We start from the raw sequence: 10,539 nt of genomic DNA on the forward strand, positions 1-10,539 counted from the left end.
GCAGAATGAAAACCCACCTCAAGCCTGGACTCCTCTCCCCTTGGTCCCCCCACAGTGGCTGCCCAAAGGCACATCCCACGCCTGGCTCTACTCTGATGTCCTATGTCAACATCACTGTCACTTCTTTGATGCTCACTTCCTGCACACAGGTGGCTGCTGCAATGGAGCTGCTTTTTCAGTTCAGGGTTGCACTGCATACCCCAGCCATCTTGGAGCCCTGTGTACTGGAGGGCATGGGCTGAATCCTCTGCCACCCACTAGCTGTGTAGCCTGTGAAAAGCTACCTAATCTGTCTGCCACCTCTGTTTCATCGTTTGTACTCAGGGAATAGTAATCCCCACCTCACAGGGGTGGAGAGGATTCAAAGAATCAGCAATACAGTAAGGCTTGGACAATACTAATTCTCCTTCCCTCCACCTGTGGGGAGAGCCAGAGGCAGTTGTCAGGCCACTCACCGCACTGCACCGGTTATTGCGAGCTCAGAGGGCTGCAGTTCCGAGAAAGACCCTGAGGGGGCGCTTACCCACATCCCCCACCCCCACCCCCACCCTTGAGTCTTTCGGAGCTGTTGATTTCCTGGGCTTATCTGGATCTTTCTACAGAGAGCGTCTCTTACATGGCCCTATACAACCTGCTGACCTTCCCTGTCGGCCTGGTGCCGGTCACCACCGTGACAGTACAGGATGAGGAAGAACTGACCTTCCACAAGGGATACTACGGAGATCTGATAGAAATTTCCAGGAGGTAAATTTCCCTCTCTCCCAGGGGCACAGACCAGGATTGATTCTTGCCTCAATCCCGGTGGGCGGGTTGGAGTGTGATGGGGTGGGGCCTGGCGCTCCCAGTGTTTATCCTTTATTACTTCTGCTACAATTTCACCCCATCCCTGAGGACACACTATTTGACCTCTAAGTCAGCCTCTGTCCTTGTCAGGGGAGAATACAAAAACAGTCGTCTTCCTGACATCTCTGTAGGGAAGGTAGATTCCAGAGGCAAGGAAGGTGGAGCAGGGCAAAGGCCCCTGGTTAGGAGCTTCTTGTACAACTGGACTGGACGCTGCCCCTCTCTGAGCCTCAGTTCCTTTGCCAGAAAAAATGGGAGTTAGAAGAATCTACCCTGCAGGGCTATGTTAAAGGTTAACCGCCCCCCCCACCCCCCGCACCCTCCCCCAAAAAGTGAAGTATAAGGCGTTGTATGTGGTAAGTGTTCACTAAATGCTACTATTACTAATTCAAAGGTGGTTTACCAAAATAAAATATTTCCTTAGTCCTATTTAATGCAGGGTCTAAAATAACCACCCTGACTTGGGTGACAGAAAGAGAGAGGGAGAGAGAGCGCCTAACTCTGAAAAGTATGCATGTGTCTGAGTCAGCCATTAAGTAACTTAACTTTTTCTGGAAATTGATTTTAGTACCATAGTTACCAAGTGGAATTGTTGACCTGAATTGTGAGACAGTAACAACAATGATAGTATCTAATGTGTCTTGAGCTCTTACTCAGTTCCAGGAGCTATTTAAAGCCATTTAATATATATTATATGACTATAAAGCCATATTTTATTTAAACTTGACCAAAGTCACATAGCCAATTGAAACGGAAGTGCCAGGACTTGAAGCCATGTGACCTGGCTCCAAGGACAAAGGCAAATAAGGGTTTGTATGATGTCATCATCATAAAGCAATGAAACATGTTTAAATTCCTACAAGTATGTTTGGATTTCATGACAGGGACTCAGGCTCAGCCCCCATATTCCTGAGCCTGTGTTTAGGGTCAAGGCACCCTTTTCACTGCAGAAGTGTAACCAGACTCTGAATCAGGGATTTGCACATTCTTCTTTCCTTTGCTAAGAATATTGTGCAGATAAATGTTTGCTTTGCAATGAAACATTTATATTTCATCCTTATAGTCAGCTCTCTGCATGAGAAGCAAGTTTTACATCTTAACCTTGGAGAATTGCAGACAAATAAAATCAGAACAGTTTTTCCAGATTTCACAGAGAGCTAAGGAAGCCTGGAACTCTGAGATCCAGGACATCTCTACCTTAACATAGATTGGGGATGAGATATTTGGATACAGGTGGTGAGGAAGGTTGGGCAAGGGTCCTGTGAGCAGCAAGCAAGCTCTGATCGACAGACACTCTCTCTCGGCAGGTGGTGAGAGAGTCCGCGGGACTTCCGGTAGCTGTGCAGTGCATTGCTTTGCCATGGGAAGAGGAGCTGTGTCTTTGGTTCATGAAGGAGGTGGAGACCTTGACCAAGAATGCGAGGGGACCCAAGTGATGGGCCATTTTGTCTCCTGGAGACCTTCCTACATTCTCATCCAAGTCTGCTCTCAATGCCGCTTCCTTCTTATGAAAATCATATCTGCCTCATATCTCCTCCTCCTGGAAGCCCACCAGATTCTTTTTCTTTGTAGTCCCTCTGGGTGCTCAATCCATGGGCTCAGATCAGTCCAAGATGGGGAGTAGGATGAAGGGCTCAATAAACATTTTTGACTGGCCAGCCTTGTGGTCTCTGATCTAGGTGGGGCTGTAGCCTCCTGGTGGCCTTCTGCCTCCAGCTGTTCTCTTCCAGCTCAGTCCCCCAGATTCCATCCAAGATTGCAGCAGAAGGGAATGAGTCCCAAATCAAGAGGCTGGAGACCTGGGTCCAAGTCCTGGTTCCGCCCCTGGCTGCTGTGCTGGGCAAGTTACGTCCCCTCTCTGGATTCCATTTTCCCATCTACAAATTGAGAGAGTTAGATTTGATGATTTGACTGTTCTGTGAGCTGTGACTCCTAGGCACTTTCCTGATTAAGAACTTGCCATAGCTCCCACTGCTGTCTAGAGAAAGTCCCAGAGAGCAAGGCCGAAGGAATTGTCAGTTTAGACACTAGGTGGGACCCAGACCTTAGCTCACAGTCCAGTGCTTTGCCCACAAAGTGCTATTTTCTTGACCTGACAGCACCTCCTGAAACCCTCCACAGTGTTCTCTGTCTTGGCTCTGCTATAGCACAGCCTCCCTCATTTTGCAAACTGGAGACTTCTTGCCAGTAGGAGTGCAGCTTGCACTTCTGCCTCTGTGCCCCCATTCATACCATTCCCTTAGAACATTATCACTGTCGTTCAAGCCCTGTGTCAAATGCCACTTCCTCCAGGAAGCCTTGTTTGATCCCTCCAACTCCCCCATGACCTTCCCTTTATCTGAACTCTCTTGAGGTCCCCCCCCNGGACCACAGGATACTGCCTCAGGCACTTAGTGGTTATGCTGGGATGGGGGTGGGGGGAAGCTCAACCCAGCCTAGAGGAACTGGGGGTCTGGAGGAGCACAGGGGACTGCTCCCACATTAACTCTCACTCACTCAGCTTAGTACTAGGGGAAGTGAGTGAAGATAGGAGGGCTTCAAATAACTCCTGCCTCAGTCACAGCAAAATATACCATGTCTGGTACAGGTGGCAATGGAATAGACCTTCCACTCATTCATTAATTCATTAGTTCATTAATTTAGTCATCTGCACCTCTATTTATTTATCTAATCTTTCTCTTATTCATTCATCAATTCATTCATTTACCCATCCATCTACTCATTTAGCCATCCATCAATCCGTATTTACCTTCATTCATCCATCCACCCATCTTTCATCCCCACTCTGAGTACCTTGCCTGTGGTGACCCCTGTGCTGGGGACACAGAACACTCTCAGACCCAGCCCCTGTCCCTGTTATGCTCTTAGATATCCAAATGGCTTAGTCAGAAAGTAATCCAGGCTCTAAAAGAGGGTCAAAGCTTGTAGGCATTCACAGGATGAAGCCAACATTTTCTTCAACAGAGATTTATTAACAGCCTAGACTTTAAACTTTCAGAGACAGGGCGAGGAAAGGGAAGGCTTCCTGGAAGAGGCAGCATTTGAGCTTGGTTTTGAAGGATAGAGATGTAGAGATGGTGTAGAGTCTAGAAGACTACAACTGTAAGCAACTTACTTTGCCTGGAGCAATATGTGTGCATGGAAAGGAAGCTGATACTTTAGAATCTTGAAGGGCAGTCAAAGAGATTAAAATTTATGCTATGAGCAGTAGTGAGTCATGGAAAGGTTGAAGCAGCTCCTATTCCTGTGTACTGAGCCCTCGGGGAGAGCATTGGCTGGGTGCTCAAGCCTCCTTGGCACCCAAGCAGGCCTTGCCCTTCAGGTGCTGAGCTGGCTCTGGGTGGGGTGGGGTTTTGCGCTACCCTGGAATTGCCTCTGCTGTGAAGGGCAAGAAATCAGGTAAGCTCCTGTCTGTGCNGGGGGGGGGGGGAGAGAGAGAGAAGAGAGAGAGAAGCAACGCGCAGAGAATCAGACCAGGCCAAGGCTGCCCCTTGTGTCCCTCTTCTCTGCTGGTAGAGGTGAGGGCCCCCCCACCCCCAGGACTTCAAAGGCCCTGTTTCCCCTCCCCAAGTGTCGGTGTAGGCACCCTAGCCATCCAGGGCTGAGGGGGGCTGGACTCCTGGCTGGAGCACTAGGGGATAGATCTGGGGCTCAGAGGTGGGGAACATAGTTTGCAGAGAGGACTGTCCTGGCAGGAAAATGGGGAGCAGGCTGCAGCATTGCCCAGTGTGAACTGAGACGAACAGCGGAGGTGAGAAAAGGGAGGAGGGGTGAGGAACAGGGACCGTGAGGATAGAGCCTGATGGGGGGATGTCTCTCTCAGCATGGAGAAAGAAGTGGCGAAACTAACCCCAGTGGTCTCAGGAAGCCCTGTTGTTCTCCCCCCCCCTCCCCCCAGCTCTCACCCAAGCTGTTCCCTCCTCTGGAAATACTTGTCCTGCTGGCTACTACTCATTCTTTGACTCTGGGCCTCCCCAGCTGCTGTGCCTGCCTTAGCCTCACCACACACTCCATTCTATTCCATGATCCAGGCCTGACTTCTCCACCAGACAGTACCACAAGGGCAGGCCCTGGCCCACCTAGGGCAGTATTGGTCAGTATCCAGAGGGAGCTGCTTAAGTAATTGTTGAATGTAAGAATGAAGACGTGAGCTGGGCTAGAGGGCACCTTTGCCTGGCCTAAGGCTGTGACCAATGCCCAGAGTTTGGAGGGAAAGGCCTAGTAGTGTAAAGCACTCTGTGCAGATCACATAGAAGGCTTCAAGCGCCCTCAGTGCTGGGGTGAGATGGCAGTAGCAGGGTCAGGCCCTTGCTGTGCAGGGCAGGGGAGGTAGGGATGGGTAAGGGGCAGCTGAGACCTAGCTCACTAGCACTAGCAAGTTGCTCTCAGAGCCCCTAGGGCTTTGCCCTTAGTATTTCAGGGCCCCTCGAATCCTAGGCCTCTTCTGGAGGGGATGGGGACAGGGACCCCCAGGAACTCTGAGGAAGGAGCAGGTCTAAACTGGGGCAGATGGAAAAGTCTGGGCTTGGGAATCAAACAGAGCCTTTCTCTTCTAGCTGTGTGACCTTCGGCAAGCCTCTTGACTTCTGAACCTCAGGTTCCTTATCTATAAAATGGGGACAATGCTATCCACTATGATCTCTTTTATATGAATGTTCTCACATCTGCATAGCACTTTCCCCAAGTGGGACCGATCCTGCCAAAAGTAAGAAGAATAGCTACACTTTATTGAGGCTTACAAGGTGCTAAGCACTATGATTAGTGGATTATCTCTCTCTTTCTCCCAACAGCTTTCTGAGGTTGTGAAGTCACTTTGTAGACAAGGAAACCCAAAGATGGGCAGGGATTGGGACTTGGCAGCGCCAAGTTTTGAAGCCACGCCAGACTCCAGAGCCCTGCAACCACGGGGCCTCCCAGACTTGGCCCATGCACCCTCTGCCCTGTTCTCTCAGCCCTTTCAGTCTGACTGAGCCCAAATCCACTAAGGGGGTGGCCACACAGTGGGCAGGACAGCTCAGGTCCAGCAGAGACAGCCCCTGGGGTCTTGTTCCCATCATGCAGACTTGTTCCCATCATGCAGACTTGTGCAGTCCCGCCATGCCATTATTGGGCAGCCAGAGGGGGTGTCTGCAAGCGCCAATGCTGGGGTTCCTGCAGCCACTGGCCTATTAGTGGCTGGTGGCTTCGTAGTGATTTATTGGGGTTTCTTCATTTCCCCTTGGTCTGCTATAAACATATTTATATCACCAGAGTGACCGATAAATTTCCCTTATGAATCCTGTTATCTCCCCCATTAACCATCCGTCACCTTTTATGTGGCCATGGTGGGCTGGGCCAGGGCACAGGGGCTGGGTGGGAGGCCCACTGCCCATAGCCCGTGGGCCCTGTGAACTCTTCACCTCCCCCACTGCTCCCCAGACAGAGCAGCCACTGCTGCCTTAGAGCTGCCTCTAGGATGAGGACATGAGCCTTGGAACAGACGGGACCAGGTGGGCCCTTTGAAATGTGGCTTCCTCCTGGGTCTCAGAATGGGGAAGTACCTCTTGGGGCTAACCTGAGTCTCTCCCACTGTAGCTCTGGCTTTATCTCTTCTAAGTGAGCAGGAGTCTTCTAAAGCTGCTGCCATTGCTTTTTCTCTTCTTCCCACCCTCATCTCTCACCCTCATCCACCTAAGTACAGCAGAAAGCTAAGACACAGTGAGATGTAGTACCAGGAAGTCAGATGCCAACTGGCATTTGCCAAGCACCTCCTCTGTGCCAGGCACTTTAATCTGTGATTTCATGCGATTCTCCCCAAATCCTAGAGCCAGACATTTATAGCTGCGTTTCCCAGATGAGGAGATAAGGCTTAGAGACTAAATGAAGAGCCCAAGGTCGCCCAGCCAAGGGGCAGAGCTGTGATTTGAGGCTTTTCTGGCCCTAAAGCTTGTGCTTTCAATCACTGTACTCTACCACCTCTTCAGATGTCTTGTGCTAGGAGGGGTTGATGCAAGAAAGTTTTCCCAGCAGAGAGGGCTACAGAGCAGGGGAGGAGGGAGAAGAGAGGGGAGGGGATGGGGCCTCAGAGGAAGGTGGGTAGGAAGAAGGGGGGCAGGGCTGTGGAGTGGGGAATTTATTTTTTCTAGTTGGGGAAACTTGGAAACCTGTTCAGATTCAGGTCCCAAGATGCTGGGGATGGGGGCAAGGTCTCTAAGAATCCTAAGGTACCTGTTCTGCCCACATCTGGCAGGACAAGGGGGCTGGTACCTGGTCTGGGCTAGCAAATCAGGGCCTGACTCAGGCTTTGCCAGCTATGCGATTGGGGAGGCCCCGCCCTTCAGTAGGCCTCATCTTCTGCTTGTACCTGGGCATGGAGGGTTCTGCCCTTTGAATACCCGATATATCAGCTTTTTGGGGAGGTGGCTGTGTATGTGGGATCCTGGGAGTCTTGTTTCCTCTCCCTTCACTCACAAAGTCAGCCAGAAAGGTGAGAGCTCTTCTGGAGTTAAGAAGACCCACACTCTCCAATGGAGAGGAATCTCCAGGCTTGGGTAGACAAAAGTCCCCCCTGTGCCTTGGCATTGCTTCTCTGGCCCAAGGAAGATGGGCAGAGGTGGGTGTTACTATTCCCATTTCACAGATGAGGAAACTTAGGTCCAGAGAGGGAAGGAATCTGAGCAAAGAACTGAGCTGTGGGCTAAGGCATGACTGGGAGGGAACTCAGCTTCATTAGAGCCAAGAAGTAGCAGAGAGGGGCTGAGGAGGCGGGCGGAGTGTCTTCTGCTGGGTCCGGGGCGGCTCCAGGTCAAGGTAGGGTGCTCAGCTCTCTGAAGGATGTCTAATTTGTTCTGTCTCCAGAAACCCCATCCTGGGTGGTCTAGGGGTGGCTAGAGAAGAGGGAATTATGGGCTTAATACCCTAAGGAAACAGATTCTCCTCCAACTTCAAGAGGATGTGGGCAGGTTATTCTGGCTATTCCCTTCCCTCCCATGGTCCAAAGGGAGGAGTTGTTGGGAGTGGTTGCAAGATCTAGTCCATCTACTTCCTGGCTCCCCACACCACAGCACCTGTGGAGAAACAGCCATACTGGAAAGAAGGAAACCTGCTGTGCAGCCTGGAACATGTTCTATCCCTTTCTGAACCTCATTCCTTAGAAAACCTCCAGTTTAGACTCCAGACTCCATGTCACCATATGCCATGGGGACACCCCTCCCCTCAGACCAGAGCTCGTGAAGGTGGGGACTAGTCAGAGACAAGCAGGCACCACACCAGACACTGCTCATCTTTCTCACAGTGGTTCACAGCCTTACTCTGTCTCCTGGTCTTACCTGTTCTCCTTCCGTTTGCCCTCTCTGTCCTACTAACTGTCTATCTGTCTGTCTGTCTTTCCCTCTCTGGGCTGGCAGCCCCTCCCCCATGTCCTCTCCTCTGTGCAAGGTTGGAGGGAGGGGTAGAGCCGGGAACGTGTGTACGAGAGAGAATGCGCCAGAGCTCCCTCCCTCCCTTTCTGCCCCCTCCTGCTCTTCTCCCACACTCACACATGCACTCTCTCTCTTAGTCATTTTCAATGTCATAAATTTCCACGTCTCTCTCCTCTACTCGGCTATTACCTGCGCCTCCGTCACCGCGGCCGTGCTCTCGCTCCCAGATGGGCTAGGCCATCTCCGCTCTACAAATGACTCAGGGAGAGAGAGGCAGGGAAGGAGGGAGAAAAGGAGCAGAAAGAGACGAGAGAGATTGAGAGCGGAGGCCAGTGAGCAGAAGAGACTGAATCAGAGAGGGAGGCAGAGGCAGCCCCAGACAGGCCTCAGTCCTTTCTTCCAGCCTCCTCCACAAACAAGTAACTGCCAGGAGGGAGCCTGACTGCTGGGGGCTCCAGGCACCAGGGCGGGAGCGGGTGGTGCTGAGTCTGGGGGTGGAGTCAGGTCACCCAGCACTCCACCAGCCTCATGGGACTTGCTGCTAGTCCTTCCACACTCGTGTTCCCTGAGAGCTTCTCCATGTGCCAGCACTGTGCTCATGGTGAAGCAGACACTGCTATTTCTCTCCCCCGAGGCTCAGACAGGGATAGACAGACAGGGAAGTGAACCCCCTGCCTTCTAATGTGTGAGGACCCTGTGGGGACACTTGCGGGTGGCGGGCAGGGTGAGGTTTCATAGTTCCGGGGATTGAGAGTGGGCTGCCCTGGGAGCTCTGTCCCTGTCCAGAGCTTCTCACCCCCAGTGAGAAGCTCCCTCCTCAGCTCCTGTCTTCATGGGAGCTCTTAGCTTTTTCAGGACTGGTTCCTCAGATGACAGAGGAAGACTCAGGTGGTCTTGGGGAGAGCACTTCCAGGACACCCTATGGGACAGAGAGTGAGGTAGAGGGAAAATTCAGGTGGGGGTAGAGTGGCGGGACTGGGGACAGTGTGGACAGGGAACCCAAGGCCCCCAAGATGCTGCCAGGAGGGACTCAGTGAAGCACCAGGTAGTGCTACTGCTGCTGGTGCCAATGACGGTGCGTGAGGGATCAGCTGGTGGTGCTGGAGGACGTGGACCCTGGGCCTGGTGTTAACACCAGAACCGCTTCAAACATTTCCTGTTTGTACCCTCAATACCCCCAACTTCTTTCTAAAATGTAGATCTGATCATGTCACTCTCTTGGTTCAACCTTCCAATGGCTCCACACCCCACTGAAAACAAAACCCGAACTCTTCACACTGGCTTAGGAGGCCCAGGCATTCTGCCCCGCCCCTCCCTCCTGCCTCTTCTCTGACTTCTCTCTCCTGATAAGGCCTCAAATATGCCCAGGGCCTTTGCACTCACTGTTCTCCTCTTTCCACAGGGCTGGTACCTCATCTCTCAGCTCAAATGTCACCGGCATGGAGGAGCCAAGCCTGAGACCACCCCATGGTCGCCCCGTTTAACTCTGTCATGGCCTTTTGAATATTTACTTTGTGACACTTTTTACACTCTGTCATTATTGGTTTATTTACCTGTGTACTTGTTTAGTGTCTCTTTCCTTTGATGGATTGTAGCTTCCATGAAGTCAGGAACCATGTTTGTCCTGTTCATCAAAGACAGTATCTGCTACATCATGAGCCCTCAAGAAGAATTTGTTGAATGAATAAAGATGTTAGGGTAGGGGCATCATTCTGATCTTGGTTTGGATTGGGACTGATGTGGGATGAATGTTGACCTGGGTTGATGGTCTCTGTGTGGCTGTCCATCTAGCAAATTTGTTGAAATCCCAGTGTGATAGATTCCATTCCGACAAGGAGAAGCATCTTGATCTGATGTTGGGAATTTAGCCTGTGACTAGGGTCAGAACTCATAAAAGAGGTTTCCTAGACCAAAGCCCACACATTGAGTCTCTCCATCTGTACATAAACACACACACACACACACACACACACACATACACACACACACACTCACCACAGGCACACTCATACCCATGCACAGAGTAGCCTAAAATAAGGCACACTCACACACATACGCACAATCCCCCAGTTTGGCCTGGACACACCAAGGCACAAGCCCAGTAACCCACATTCGTGCATACACTGGACACAACCCCACAGGTTTATGAGTGAACAGACATACACATACACACACACACCTATAAATATGTACTTATGTGTGCAGAAACAGTCATAAAACCATATAATTAAACACTAAAAACATCAATGGAGAAGACACCTGTTCAATTGCTTACTGAGCCAGGCGTCCGCACCAT

At 51.2% G+C, this 10,539-nt stretch overlaps 1 long non-coding RNA gene across 1 annotated transcript in view; it reads left to right on the top strand.

Moving 5' to 3' along the window:
• Positions 1-2,694, top strand: part of LOC109373799 (uncharacterized) — a 34,086-nt gene extending 31,392 nt beyond the window's left edge. The window contains exons 2-3 of the long non-coding RNA XR_002122290.1: positions 603-744; positions 2,151-2,694. This is a non-coding gene — a long non-coding RNA (uncharacterized LOC109373799). The remainder of the gene's footprint in view (positions 1-602; positions 745-2,150) is intronic.
• The last annotated feature ends 7,845 nt before the right edge of the window (positions 2,695-10,539 follow it).

The sequence above is a fragment of the Hipposideros armiger genome, unplaced genomic scaffold, assembly GCF_001890085.2.
Source record: "Hipposideros armiger isolate ML-2016 unplaced genomic scaffold, ASM189008v1 scaffold_743, whole genome shotgun sequence".
Lineage (NCBI taxonomy): Eukaryota > Metazoa > Chordata > Mammalia > Chiroptera > Hipposideridae > Hipposideros > Hipposideros armiger.